The 15,819-nt window shown below is 40.0% G+C and overlaps 1 long non-coding RNA gene across 2 annotated transcripts; it reads right to left on the bottom strand.

Moving 5' to 3' along the window:
* Positions 1–259: 259 nt before the first annotated feature.
* On the bottom strand, positions 260–15,782 carry LOC136290536 (uncharacterized). 2 transcript variants are annotated; one of them, XR_010721187.1, is made up of 5 exons: positions 15,407–15,782; positions 8,026–8,160; positions 6,880–6,960; positions 4,074–4,134; positions 260–2,312 (listed from the first exon to the last, which is right to left on the bottom strand). It is a non-coding gene; the product is annotated as an uncharacterized lncRNA (long non-coding RNA). The 2 variants fall into 2 exon arrangements; XR_010721188.1 differs by lacking the exon at positions 6,880–6,960 and having other exon boundaries at positions 286–2,312; positions 15,407–15,776.
* Between the last annotated feature and the right edge of the window lie 37 nt (positions 15,783–15,819).

Raw genomic sequence — 15,819 nt, 5'->3', positions numbered from 1 at the left:
ATACTTCTTAGTAGGAATTCTCTGAGGATGTGTGCCCATGGCTCACTCACACTTGCCTTACTACATGATTTACTGAGCTAGTCAGAGCTTTGTTGGAAAAAGGCTTCTAAATATGGCTGTTAACATCATGACATTTTGGTGGACCATTTTTTTTCTTCATGGTTCTTTTTCTTTTTAAGATGAGCTGCTAATGACTACCTCGACTTTCTGAAGACAAGATCTTATTGTACATATCGATAATATTATATAAGTTCATCAACTCTTGGGTTGTAGCATCCCTCATGTAGACACTTAACAAGTATAGGGAAAAAGAAATGAAAATACCCTTTACTGATCTTATAAATAATATCAGAATTTAATCATATTGAATATTTTAGTACTGATATAGCAGTTTATGTGTTTAGAGCATAGGTGTACTTTTCTTGTATCTATGGATTCAAAGGTGCAGGTTCAGGACATAATACAAGGTTATACATAATTTCATAGGATAGCAGCTAGTTGGAAATGCCCTTTAAGATCTACCATAGCTTCTGTTATGCACACTGATGTAATCTTCAATTAGTATGCAAAATCAAGAAATACTTTACTGCTGTCGTGCAAGGTCTTTGTTTGATGGGAATATTGAGGAATTCCCCTGGATGTAGCTTTCTTAGAGAATGAAAAAACGTGGCTCTCATAAAGTTGACCTTTGAGAAGAAATAAAGGGTGATAGGGAAGTGAACAGATGGTCTGATAAATTCCTTCCCTTTTCCCTATTAAAAGGGAAAATGAGCCAAAGATTTGATTATCTTTGGAAATCAGTGTGCAACTGAGCACAGGAGATGTGTAAGATCTGCTGATTCTCACTTGGAAGCGGCTCTCGTCAAAGACAGAGTAGGACTTCGAATACTGAATGTGGTCTTTTCTTCAGGGGTAGAAACTGGATGAGAGCAGTTGCTAACCAAAGGTACTGGAATCAGGGAGTATACCTTGTGGAAGATGAAATGGGCCCTTTCATTACTCATCCCCAGAGATGCATTACCATAGTCAGTGAAGATACCAAACCTCCTCCTGTACTATCATATTCTTGTGAATGCTCAGAAGCAGAATAACTGAAATTGTTCCTTGCTGTCTGATTTCTGGTAGTGCAGAACTTGAATGCTTTTGTATGTAATAAAAGTATATTGAATCTCTGTTAAGTATATTTAATTTCTGTTAAGTGACAGCTTATTGTGCAACAGAGGAAGATGAAACATTTCTGAAGTGTAAAAATTAACTGCATCAGGTATAATGAATATTATGGTAAGGAAAAAAAATATTGATTGCTCATATAATTTTGGTTTGCTTATACCACTTTAAAGGCAATTTCTCCTAAATTCAATAAAATAGGCAGCAATAAGCAGAAAGTTTAGACAGGATTAATGGCATTACCTCTATCTTTACAATGTTTGTCCTTAGGAAAGGTACCAAATTGATTTTTGCCTGAAAGTACAGAGCTCAGAGACCAGTAACAACTTCAGTAATTAAGAGTGTGTAAACATAGACTTCTGTCCAAATAACACGGATTGCACTTACATATTCTTATGGCCCCCTTTTCCTCTTTAGAAAAATAACTGGGACTAGAATAGAGCAGTTCAGTTGTAAGTGACTTACACCAACTCTCTAGGCCAACAGCAATGTATGCTGATGGAGATTGCTAGCACCATTTTTTGATGGAAGGTGGAGTCACATGGCAAATAAAGACTAAGAAAAAACGGGGGTGAATGTCAAAAGTTTAATTAAACTGTGTAATTGCAGGCTCAGATAAACGGTAACACTAGGAAAGTGTTGTGAGTACTCCCATAAGATGGTATTATAAATATAACAGTTTGGAAAAGGCTCTCAATTGTTGCATAGCCACAGTAATATCTTAAGGGGTTCAAACAGATCAAGTGGGAAGATCATAGCAGAAAGTATCAGTTAATTAGGCTGTGAGAAGATAGAAAGGATGTATAATGGAGGAAAGGGTAGTCAGCAGTAGAGGTGACTGAACTGCTGAGATCCTGCAGCTCACATTGTGTTTGAGCTGGTTGCTCACTGCACAGGGGGCTCAGGGCTGTGCTGCTTCCAGAGGCAGCGTGGTCAGTCTCCATGCAGGCTCCCAAAGGCTGGCTCTAGTCACAGACTTTGTAACATGGACTTCATCCTCGGTGGCTCTTCCGCTGGTGATGATTCATGATATACTTCAAAAAGAGAGGGCTGCTGAGATGACAAATTTAGGCTGCAGATCCTGCGTGCAAATTAATTCTCTCTCTGTGCAGTCTTTCTAATTTCCCAAAGCTCATCTAAGGAGGCTGCAGGGCAAAAAGAAGCAAAGAGAACACTTTTCATATCCCAGAGCTCAGTGCATGAAATGTGTTTAATCTCGTAAACAAGGTAAAGCTCGTAAAGCACCCTGAAGATGCTCAGAATTTCTGCATTATTTCCCTAGCTTATTTTTTTATTTATTTAATATGTCAATACAACTGCATTTGGAATATAGCTGGCCTATCTCCTACAGAAACCTTTCCTGCTCACATGGAATGAGTCAGGCACAGTGTGTATAAAACACTTCGTGGTGCCAGACATGAGGCAGTGTAAGGCAAAGAATTTCTCTTCTTCAGAAAAGAAATGTTCTCTTGCCTAAAGTGAAAATGAAACGGAACCTCCAAAGGCATTTTCTGTTCCTCATGTACCTATCAAAGGGTATAAGAGTATTGAATTATTTAGGTAACTTTCCTTATTAGACTATGTTCTTTTATGAATCATTTCAAGTGGCTTGGACCGTACCCATAAAAAGTCTTAGCATATTCTAAAGACTTTGAGAATTGCCCAGAGGAAAGATTTTAGGTGAGTTAAAAATTTATAGCCAAAAAAATTTTATGAACCTCAAATTTCATTTTTATGAAATAATCTTTTTAATCTTGATGGATGTGCTGGTTTTGGCTAGGGTAGAGATAACTTCCTTCGCAGTGCAATGTGTGGGGCTGTTTTTTGGATTTGTGCTGAACACAGGGTTGATAACACAGAGATGTTTTTGTTATTGCTGAGCAGAGCTTACACAGAGCCAAGGCCTTTTCTGCTTTTCACACTCCACTCCGGCAGGGAAGTTGGAGGTGAATGGGAGGCTGGGAGGAGACACAGCCAGGACAGGTGACACAAACTGACAAATGGGATAATCCAGATCGTGTGACATCATGCTCAGTATATGAAATGGGGCAAGAAGTAGGTAAGGGGGGATATTTGGAGTGATTTTTTTGTATTTCCAAATCACCATTATACATGATGGGTCCTGCTGTACTGGAGATGTCTGAGCCCATGGGAAGCGGTGAATTAATTCCTCATTTTGCTTTGCTTGTGTGCACAGCTTTTGTTTTTGTTATACTGTCTTTATCTCAACTCATGAGTTTTCCAGCTTTTACCTTCCCAGTTCACTTCCTGATCCTGCTGACTGGGGGAGTGAGCAAGCAGCTGCCTGGGGGTTGGTTGCTGGCTGGGGTGAAACCACAACACATAACTTAAAAGAAAAAAACAACTCTCCCTGCCCCCACTCACTCCACTAAAATGCCAGGCTAGACAACTAAAGGGAGTCTAACTCAAGAATTTAATTGGTCCTTTTTTTTTTTACCCTGTGCCCCAAGAGCTTCTTGAAGATTTGTTTCTTATTCCCACTCTGATACTGAAAGTTTTGTCTTAGGACCAGATGACACCTTGATCATGTATAAAGAGCAGATCTCTATTCGTAAAGTTAATTAATGCAATAATTCACATAAGTATGTCAACAAAACCAGAAAAAGTAAAAGGCAGATGTATTACCAGCTTTCAAATTGCTAACTGTGAATATTGTCAAACATTGTGTTAGCGAAGCATTATGTTGATTGGATATCTAAATTTGGCTCTTACTAAGACATGTCTCTGATCAGTAGTCTCAGCTGTGTCCAGCAGAAAAGCCTTTTTAGGTTTTCTCATCGATTTTAGTGACATCAACAGAGAGAGGAAGTAATAAGGGAATATTCTAAATATCATACCTTTGAAAAGTGATACGTTGCAACATGCAATTGGAATTGAGTACTTACCAACATTCTGAAGCTCCCCAAACCTGCTTCAAAAGAGGAGTGATTCACAAAGTGTGGTAATCTGAAGAATAAAGAAATTCTGATAAAAATCTCAAAGATGGATGAAATGTTGATATATTATCTGAATTATCTTGTTTTCTGAAGCATTATTATTAATACCCGGATAGCGGTTTGTATTGCCTCCTCTTAAAAAGCCCCTCTGATGATGGTTGCACAGATGGCCTGCTACAGTGTTCCTGTAAAGTTTTAATATCTAATCTAAATCTCATATACTGCAAGTTATTACTTCCTGTTCTAAGCCCTTTGAGTACTAAAAACATTCTCTTTGCAAAACATTTTGCATATTTTGAAGTATCTTCTTTGCCAAGGCTAAAAGACTAATTTTCCCACATTTTTTTCTAAACCCCATCTAGGTTTTTGACTCACTGCTCTCCACTAGACTTTATCCGCGTGATTTGCCACTTTCCAAAGTATGGACCTGGATTTTGAAGTGTGGCAGCCATGGCCTTACAATCCTGAGTAGTGAAGGGATTACCTCCTGTATGCCTCGCATGCCACAATGGCACTTGCTTTTATCTGAGATAGAATGACATTCCTGATTTTTCATTTTTTTAATCTACTGTAATCCCCTGTGTACTAGTACACAGCCAGTTATTCTTCATCCTTCTTTGGCTTCTTGATCCATCCTGTTATTGACCTATCCTAGGTCATAGATTAGCTCTATAAAATGTAGCATACTGTGGTAAATTCTTGGGTGGTTTGGGGTTTCGTTTTTCCAAATATATTTGAATCACTGTAATGATAAAATAAGTGAAGAACTGTAGCACATTGTCTTTGAATATCAGGGGTCATTTTATTTAACTTTCCCTGGATCGATTATAGTAAAGTGGATCCTGAATTAGTATAGGGAAAGAAGTAGTAGAGAAATGGGCTTGAATCCCCTCCAGTACTGTTTTTGTAACCATAGAGTCATTTTTCTCAATAGTTTCCTTTGCTGTTAACAAGGTCAGCAGTAGACTGACTGAAGACAGTTGTCAGTAGTGAGATGCGGGAAATGTCATAATTTGTTTGTTTTAAGTTGTGTTGATAAATTCTAATTCCATTCAGAAAACTAGGTTATCTCCTTCAGTGAAATGTACCTATGAATTCTGAATTCAATATGGAATATAATGGTATCTTCTGATTGGTATGCTGGGGAAAACAGGGAAATGCAAACAGAGAACTGCAGATTTTATCATATGTTGAAAATATGCTGGTATTCCTTTTTATGAAAGCCAGAATTATTTGATTTATTTGTTCATTGGGAGCAGTATTTCTAGAAAGTATATCTCAAAAGTGTATCTCCTGCTGTACCTGTGACTGATGCAAGTGCATTGTCAATGCAGTTATCAGTGGAGAGGAACAAATGGTCCATACTATTTGGTTTGGGGGTTTGGGTGGCTTTTTTTGTGGGGGGAGGAGGAGGTAGGAAAAAATACTGTAGCCTTTAATGTCAAATTCTGTATTCTTACTGTGAACAGTCTAAATGGGGACACATGTAAGTGCAAGTAACTAAGCTTAACAAAGAGCATGAGGTTAATTTTTTGATGGGTTTTTGCTAGTGTTTAGTATATTACAAATTTTATAATGTTTCATAATACCTGAAATACCTGTCCACAAGCTTGGATGGCCTTTTCTTCAGATATATAATTTTGCCTAAAAAGCAATAGTAACTTCTGCTAAATACTTGCCTTATTTAAAAATTTGTAAAGTCCTTCAAAAGAGCAGTTAAGTAGCTCTTCAAAGAAAGAGAGCTGTAGAAAAGGCAAATGTGTGGTGTGAGTCAAGGCAGCAATTCAGTCCTGATTCCAGGCACCCTGTGGGAAGGACTCGATGGAGAAGTTCATGGGGGGAACTGTCTCCTGCAGGAAGGACCCCACACTGGAGCAGGGGAAGAGTGTGAGGAGTTCTTCTTCTGAGGAGGAAGTAGCAGCAGAGATGACATGTGATAAACTGACTGCAGTCCCCCAGCCCCCATCCCCCTGTGCTACTGCGGGTAGTAGGTGGAGAATTTGTGAGTAAAGCTGAGCCCAAGAAGAGGGTTTTTTTTCATTATCCTACTCTGATTTGATTGGTAAGAAACTAAAATAATTTTTCCCCGGGTTGAGTCTGTTTTTCCCATGAGAGTAACTTGTGTGATCTCTCCCCGCATGTATTTGAATACATGAGCCTTTCCTTTTGTGTCCCCTGGCCCAGCTGAGTGCAGTGATAGAGTGACTATAGCCAGCACCTGGCATTTAGCCAGGGTCAACCCGCGACACTGGGTTTGTTAATCTGCATTATACATTATCTGTTCCAAAATTTAAAAGATGATTTGCACCAGAAAGTGTGAGGTTTTTGCAAGGAATTAGGATGAATGGGGCAAGAAATATATGCCAGAAACTACCACAGCAAAGTAGGGGGCAAATCAGTGCATCTTCATGCACGTTTTCCTACTGGCACTTCACCACTAGTGGCAGTCGACTAAGGTTGTATGTGTGCAAGGTTTTTCTCCTTCAAAAATAGAATAGGAATAGAAATACAGGATAGGAATACAGTGGCTGTACAGCACTTATAGAAATACACCTGGATTAAGTCTAGATTTCTTTTGTAGCAGAAGATATGAATATGATCAGTATAAATATGAGCTAAAATTGTGAGAATTCTGTGAGGTTTAACCTCCCACTAGTAAATTAGCATTCACACTGTCTGCTCTCTACAGTTTCATCAAAAGACAAAATTATTTCAGTTTCTCAGGAGCCCAGTGAAATTTATTACTTGTATTTACCTTGAAATAGCTGTTAATAACACAATGGCAACTGCCCAGCATGCTGCTGTCTGTTCCCAGACTTTCTGTAAGCACTCGTACCTTGAGAGTTCCGAAAAAATAATTTTCTATCACCTTATTAGAATTCACGATTTTCCCGTATAATTAGTACACAACATACGTTTCCACCATCTAAAATAATAGCAAATACTTTAACGAATGAAGAGTTTTATTGCCACCTGGTGGAAATCTTGTGTGTAACACGTGCTAATTGCAGACAAGATGGGGAAGATGTTGAAATACCTCAATCTGACCAACATTGACCAACATCATCCTGCAAGAATAGACTCTAACTACATCTGGCATCATAAGAATAATTAAATGATTGCATTTACTAAGAAAAAACAGCATTATTAAAGAACTGCAATCTGTCCCTACACTCCTTTTAATGTCAGGTAAAGGCACTGTTAAGCTACTAAATATAAGTTATTTTGATGTTAATCAACACAACTGGAGTACTGGCACGTATAAATAAAATATGAACGAGCTTTTAAATGTGAAATATAGTATAAAAATACAATTTTCATATTATATATGAAATATAGCAGAAAAATTGTACTTAAAAGGTTTAGGGAAGATAGCCTAATAGACAAAGAACAGAGGTTTAAATATTCATTTTAAATTGACTGAACCCTTTCTCTTTATTTTATGTTATTGACAATTAATAATGTGAAATTTGCAGAAAATAATTCTGAAATTCTCCATTTAATAATTCCTTTACACAACAGAAGGAGTTGATGCCATCCAGAGGAACCTAGGCAAGCTTGAGAAGTGGGTCCAGGAGAATATTATAAATTCAACAATCCAAGTGCAGGGTGCTGCACTGGGGTCAGGGCAATTCCTGCCCCCAGTCAAGACTGGGAGAAGAATTCATTGAAGTAAGCCTGTCAGAGAAGGACTTGGGGATTCTTGTGGACCAAAACCTGGACATGCCACAGCAGTGTACATTTGCAGCCCAGAAGGCCACCCTGTCCTGGGCTGCATCAAAAGAGACACAGCCAGCAGGCTGAGGGAGGTGATTTCTCCCCTATCTACTCTGCCCTTGAGACATCCCACCTGGAGTGTCGTGTCCAGCTCTGCAACCCCCAAAACAAGAAGGGTGTGTACCTGTTAGAGCAGGCCCAGAGCAAGCCACAATGAAGGCTGGAGCATCTCTGGTGCAGACAGGCTGAGAGTTGGGGTTGTTCTGCGAGGAGAAGGCTCAGAGCAGACCTTGCACCACCTTCCAGTATCCAAAAGGAGCTTAAGAAAAAAAAACATGGAGAGAAACTTTTTATGTAGGCCAGTAGTGATCTGACAAGGGGTGTGGCAACCAAACTGGCTGAGAGGAGCAGGTGTGTAGTCCAGGTGGCTTATGCAGGAGACTTCAACCTGACGTTGTGGGAAGCGGGATACTGAAAAGGAGGTATCTGGTTAGGTCATGGTGAGAAGAGTGTGACCATGGGAGCTGGTGTGCTCATAGAATCATTCCTTGATAGGCCATGTTTCTAGTTCTGATTCTCAGTTGGTTCGAGTCCTGTTACGTATAAGGTCATGTACCTGTTTTGTGTTCGGGAGACCCCTACCCTCAGGTACCCCTATATAATGTTAAATTCACCACACCCCTTTGTCTTTGAATGTTGCCCCTCAGATCACAAAGTTTCTGTGTTTGTTATTTTCACTATTAAAATTCTTTATTTTCCAGGCAACTCCATCATACCAGACCCTCTATTTTCACCACAGTCCCCCAAGTACACCAGACCTACAGTCACAGTGAGCTGGACTGCGATAAAGGGGGAACAGTTTTAAACTGAAAGAGGGCAGGTAGATATTAGGCAGAAATTCTTTAGTAAGAGGTTGGCAAGGCACTAGAAGAGGTTGCCCATCCAGCCTGGCCTTGAACACTTCCAGGGATGGGGCTCTGGGCAACCTGGTCTACTGGGTGGCATCCCTGCTCATTGCAGGGGCATTGGAACTAGATGATGTGTAATGTCCCTTCTGAAACAATAAAGGCAGTCTAGGGTTTTATGAGTGTGCAAAGACAATTCACCTTACCTGAACATAGAATGTTAGGAAACGGTTAGCACAGCAAGTCCTGCTTTCTGACTAAAACCCCAAAGCCACAATATGACAGAATTTGATCTGACTAATAGCATATATTTCCTGTCAGAAATTAAACTTTCAATGTGACAGTTTTGCTCATTTTTGAAACCCTAATTAAATTCTGCATAATCTCTAATACAGAATTCTTTTACACTAAACCTGCTTAAAACTCAGATGTAGCAAGGCAGTTTTTCAGTCAGAAATTCATATGTAATGTTTTGCAGTTGGAGAACAACATGTCAATGTTTGCTGCTATGTAACAGGTAGAATCCTAGGAGGGACAGAAAGTAGTTTATAGAAAAAAACCTTCCAGGTCTTTTGCAGAGTATTGACAGTATTTCAAGCCATGTGAACTTGTCTGGAAAAGGAATGCTCATCTCTATTTGTCCAACATAAGCCAAAGATTACTTCCTTCTGAAATGTGTGAATATGCTTACAGCTTTAATTCTTAATAGTCAAGGATTGGATTATCTAATTCTAAATTCACTTTAACTACCAAATTGCAATTTAACACCCCCAACCATATTAATATGTAATATTTCCTACTAAATTACTTTCTATAATTATATCCTCCATTTTTTTCTCCTGCAATTTTGGAGAAAACAAACAGAAAAATCTTTGCTTTAGAGCTTTTTTCCTGCCCCTAATTCATGCAAATTGTTCTGCAGAAAAGAGGAGGGAAATGGTCATTTAAATGTACTTCACTGAAGAAAATATATATAATATATTGATCTCAATTCTTAACTACTGAAGTTAATCCATAGCTATAGTGGGGTCAGGGTTTAAAGAATCTGTACATTTTACAGCAGTTCTTACAGAAATTGCATCACTTCCTTCTGACTTGTATCTTTCATACAAAGTCCAGTGCAAGGCTTCAGAAATTAAAAGCAACCTCTTGCACTTGGGAATGCTGAAAATTTCCTGAACCTGTTACCAAATGTATCAAACCACTCATGGAGTTTTTGATAAAAATCTGATCAAAATGGCAAAGGAATGAAAAATCTTTAAATTCTTTATTTGGTATGGCTGAAAAAATGTTTTTGGGTTTATGGTTTCTTGTTCATGTTTTGCATGCTTAATCGAGTGTGTCATACAGTCAACCAGATGGCACACACACGTGTCCCCTCATCCTGGTAACAGTATGAACACATATGAAGTTCTTCGTGCACTGCCTTGGATCCACTGCTTTGTCTCATCCAGTCACACTAGAGGTCACTGTGAGCAAAAGATTAAGCTTCAAAAGGCAAGAACAGTGATGGATCAATTTACAGCCCGAAATTTGTGGCATACATTCCAATTTAAATGGTTGACACAAACCCATCCATGTTAAATATAGTATGTGAGGGAGGCCATGGTACTTAATGTAACCTCATTTACTGACAAACTACTTAAAAATGGTTGAAGAAGTTATTCCTATCAAGAAATTCTTAGTGCTTGAATATGTCCAGTTCAATTTTAGACCAAATTTAATCTCTGGCAACACCAAACTGATTCATGACAAGAGTTCCAGACTTTGTTGATAGCTGTTGCTATTTTTTCATATATAAAATTTAAGGTACTATTCTTTCCCCCCAGAAAAACTGCCCTGATTTCTCTAGACTGTAGCAGAACAGTACAACTTTGATTCAGATGCTGCTTCCAGAGTTGAGCAAGCTAAGTCCCATTTGTATCGTGGATTAGGAATGAAATCAGTAGTTTTCTCTGAGTGAAGATGTGAATAGAACAAATCTAGAACATTCAAGGAACTGGAAGAGGAGTGCACTCCCCTTTACCTGTTCCAGGGAATGCATCCAACCCAGGGCTTACCTCCCAATGGCTGCTGTGTCAGACCTTCACAATCTCACCTCATATGGTTTTACCTGTGCCCAGTTTTAAAAACTCTTCCTTTCACAGTGCATGCCCACGATTAGAAAAGATGGCTGAGCAGTCAATCCAAAACTGAACATCTGGTGCCACTTAAGTCACCTATGGCTTCCTTTAGTGTAGGTATTCATTTGAAAAGGAAAATAACAACCCTTTCCTCATGGCTGAGAAAGCTAATGGGAGAATGAGAGTGAAGCTTTTCTAAATAAAGCAGTGATGATGAACAATACCTTTCTGCTGTCACCCAGAGTATTTGGCACAAGGACAGTGGAATAAAGAGTGATTAAAAGAGCAGCAGACAGGGAATGATGCTCACATTACCCTACATAGTTTACTGCATGAAAACAGTACTTATGTGGAAGCTACTGCAACCCTGAGGCAACAGAGACAAATTTAATCTGCAGATCTGGGAAGAAGACTCTTCGTCATCATCTTCACAAAACTCCTTAATTCCTATTTTTACCTGCTTTTTGTGCCCACTTCTTGTGGTTTTCCTTCCGTTTCCTCCCACCTTCACCTTTTATTAATCCTTTCTAGTGTATGTCTATCCAAATGGCACTAACATCTTAGTTGCTCACATCAAATTGTTGATTCTCTGGATTCTGCCTCAGTATGCTTAAAGTATTGTGCTCTTTCTGACAGAAAATACCTCCCACTTAAAATTACACACTGCTTTAAAAAAATAAAACTAAAATAAATCTGTTTTTGTGGTCCTTAGTCTAATGAAACCCAGATGCTTATGAGGGATGCTACAGCTTTTATTGCACTAATATTATGGTGATGTAATGCTTCCATCAATCAAATTATATTGTTAAAATGAGTAAACAACAAAACCTATTATTTTGAAATAACAGCTCTTGTCTTAATTGGTAAGGCGTGGCAAGAAAAAAAGAGAGTATTTTTGAGACAGGTTTTAGGACAGTTTACTTGGCATCACTCAGACATTTTCATTTCCACAATGTGCTTCCTTTCTTAACTACTGAAGATGCACTCGGCATTTTTCTATGAATTTTTTAGCTCTTCTTACTCTTACAAGAGCACTGCTGACAAGGTTTTTGCTAAGATTAATGTATTCCAAAACCATCCAGAGTAACTATACCAAATCCGTTTCTGAGTATACCATGGACTAAAGAAATTCATGTTCAGAGGTGTTGTGAAAAACATGAAGCTGAAGGCTATTCATTGGAATGAATCACACTTCATGCAGGTCTGTTTTCTTGGATGATTGCAGCTTTCTCTCTTCTTTTAGGAAGTGTGATTAGTGTTTTCTCTGGAGTGATGAGAAACTACCTGTATGCCAGCAATGCTATAAGCGTGATCTCATTTCAGTAATATAGGTAAATCTGTTCAAGTTGAAGGATTTAATAATAAAATGTATTTAAATATTGCTTAGCATAATCTTTTGCAGTTACAAATTAGTTTTCTAGAAGACAGACTTAAACATTTCAATACTAAACACATGCCTAGATACAGAAATACAAACTTCACAACAGAATGTGAAAATGTCAGTTTATATTACATGCAGTTTAGCAGAGGCAACATATGAGTTGCTCAGATTATTAGATATCCCAAGTATATTTCTAGAACTCATTGATGATTATATGGAAAAGCTGTTAATTTCAGCCTGTGTCTCAGTACTGCACCTCAGGTGTTCAGACAGCCATTTCTATTACATTTCATCATCTCAAGTAAAAAATGTTTACAGAAATCAGTTGAAGTCCAACATCACTCTGTAAACCTTCAAAATACTTAAGTATTAAAAGGATTAAAAGGATTCTCTAATACAGAAAGTATGGCTTTTTATTTTGTTCTTGTTGCAACAAGGGGTTTATTTTTTGTTTTTTTTTGTTTTAATCTGGGCTGACAGCAACCTCATGCAGTTAAACAAGTGTCTAGTTCTGGACTCCCTCATGCAAGGTCACTAAGATGATGAATGGGCTGGAGCATCTCTCCTATGAGGAAAAGCCAAAAGAGCTGGGTCTGTTGTCAGAGACTTGGTTAATGGCTTAAACATTGTTATGAGTTTTTCCCATTATGGGAATGCTGTATAAAGAAGCTGTGACCACTGAAGCCTGCCCCAATGTGAATATGCCTCCTGAGTGCAACCTTGGACTGTGGGTTAAGCCGCCTAAGGGAACTAAAGATAAGGTGATAATATTGCTCAATCATCTCAGGTCTAAGGAAAAGCCAACAAGGCTGAGGGAGAAGAATGCATCCACAAGACAGCCAAACCAGCAGCTGTCCTGAAAATCATCCCAGGCTGGGTTTGGGTTGGGGAGGCCATAGCCCACAGGCTCTTCTGCTGAGGCCAGGTTTGTGCAGACTGCCCTGCAGCCAAAGGAGGAGGAGGAGAGTTTTGGGTGCGTGGCCTGACCTCTGGTCAGAGACACTGAACATCCATCCTCCCTCACACAAACTGGCTCAGCTAAAAAAACCCTGCCCTGGGAAGGCCACATCCACATGGGACATTCACATGAGAGGCAGCTGAGGTGAGAGTGTGTTGTAATTCATCAGACCCCCCAAAGTGCTCCCCAGCCTGATTCCTGAGGCCTTGCAGCAGAGCACTGCATGAGATGGAGAGGGATGCAACAAATCCAGAGTCCACTGCAAGACTGTGTCAAAATTGCCTCCCCTGTCAGGGGAGATACCTGAGCATTCCCACCTGGCACAAATGTATATCAATCCATTGACCCCTATGTTTTTGGGGGACCCTCACCACCAAGAAAACCAGATGGAAAGGATCAACAGGACACCACTGGGATCCAGAGTGTGTGATGTGGATCACAGATGGGTGATATTTTCTGCTTAATCTGTCTCTGTCATTATCTTTCTCTTCCCCCACCTCTTTTTTATATTTCTTTCTTTCTCTTCTCTCTCTCTCATTTACTGTTAAATAAAGTCCATACTACTGACTTTGGCATATGATCACATTTGCACCTTAATTCGGGCAGAGGCATCTCATTCTAAAAAGTTTAGGGACCTGATCATAACACCTGTTCAGCCTGGAGAAGAGAAGGCTCAGAGGGATCTATCAATGTACATAAAGACCTGAATGGAGAATGCAAGCAGCATGGAGCCAGGATCTTTCCAGTGGTGTCCAGTTAGTCACCAGAGGCAGTGGACACAAACTGGGAACACAGGAGGTTCCCTCTGAACATCAAAAAGTGCTTATTTTAGTAGAAGGGTGAACGAGCACTGGCACAGGTTGTCCAAGAAGGTGATGGAGTCTCCATCCTTAGAGACACTCTTAAAGCCACCCGGGCAACCAGCCCTAGGTGGCCTGGCATGAGTAGGAGGGAAGAGCAGCTGACCTCAGGATGAATCTTCAACCTCAACCATCCCACTGATGCCATGAGTCATAACTGAAATTTAAATAGCTGCTGTGCCATGTTATTACAGTACTTCCATGTTTCTTCTCTGTAGCTGTAATAATTTGCAACTGTGATAATGCCAGATGGGAACTCATCATTTGTGATAAACTAAAGCCAAAGTGAAATCAGTGGAATTGATAATGGAAGTTGTCATCATGTCTGAGTTTGATTTACTCTCACTGTTATCAGTATTTATGTAATACATGTGAGTATATAAGGTGTGCGTGACAATTCATTTATTGCAAAGGTTTAGTTGGCCTTAACTAAGGACCAGATCAAATTCAGCAATGGCACCAATCTGCATCTTCAGTGTAGAATCAGACATAAACAACCAAAGCCTTGCTGTTATGAGGGTTAGTAGCCAGTGTGGCAATTTTACCCTTGAACTGAGCTCCTTGGGAATGGCTTCTGTCATGTGTGACTCTGCCGGTGCTGGAAAGCAGCAGGGGAGGCTTTCTTTTACACTTCCTTTTTGGTTATTTTTCCAGCTACCACCCTCATTTCCACCTGTTCCCTAAGCATGTTACATCCGTTAAGCACACCCACTAAATATCAAATCAATTGTATAAAAGAGTATCTTGAAGGAAATGTGAATAGCAGGGGGAGCAGATTGCAGAACTTCGTCAGAGTTAAGTCATACTGTCAGTCTAAGGAAACAACAGGTAACACATGGCTGGCATTTCATGCTCCTGATGAAACCACATTACACTCAGACTACAAGTGATCTTCCTAAATGTGGAGGTTTTTTTTCAAATTTAAGTTTATTTTGAAATAAACAGAAGCTTAGCCATGTTTGTTTAAACTTTTTTTTTGGGGGGGAGGGGGAAGTGTTAACCCTTCCAAGGCAAGGAAATGACCACTGGGAACCACATTCTTGTTGTGGGGATTAACAAAACTCAAGAGGTAGTGACCAAGATTTAACTGACATTTTTAAAAAATGAAAGATGTCCTGCAAACTTGGAATTTGTGAAAATCAACAAAGTAACTTATAGGAATGACTGAAGTTTAAATTTAAACTCCGACGTTGAATTTGTAGCTTGATTATTTTATTGGGGTTTTAGTTAGCAGCCATTCAAAGTACTATAGGGACCTTGACATATTTAAAGAGCTCGAAAATAAAAATTATTTCTAAAAAATACTAAGTTAACCATCAAAACAACAGCAACACTTACACGTAAGCTTACAGTTCGCTTCCTGCCCAGAAGCCTTCCACGTATGTGGCAGAAGTACTAGTAGAAGTAGTAGCAGTAACTTAGAGGCCATTTGGAAAAAACCAGTTCCTGGGTTACGGCCCTTTTCCCCATTCCCTTCGCTCCTGTACCGAGGAGCCCGGCGCTGGGGGAAGGTCCGGTGCGGCACCGGGGTTGGATCACCCCGCCCCTGCCGCCGCTCCAGCGCCGGAGCGGGGCTGTACCCGCACCGCGGCCCGCCGGCCTCCGCCCGCCCCAGCCGGCACCGCCATTTTGCAGCTGCCCGAGTCCGGCCCGTCCTGACACCCCCTTGACCCCACGGGTGGGCGGCCATCCCGCGGCCGCATACACCGCTAGCCCCCCGGTACGGCGGCACTGCTGCCGCCCGCCCCGCC

The sequence above is a fragment of the Chamaea fasciata genome, unplaced genomic scaffold (assembly GCF_029207755.1).
Source record: "Chamaea fasciata isolate MVZ Bird 193981 ecotype frontalis unplaced genomic scaffold, bChaFas1.0.hap1 SCAF_6, whole genome shotgun sequence".
Taxonomy (NCBI): domain Eukaryota; kingdom Metazoa; phylum Chordata; class Aves; order Passeriformes; family Sylviidae; genus Chamaea; species Chamaea fasciata.
This window is presented reverse-complemented; position numbering and strand designations above follow the sequence as displayed.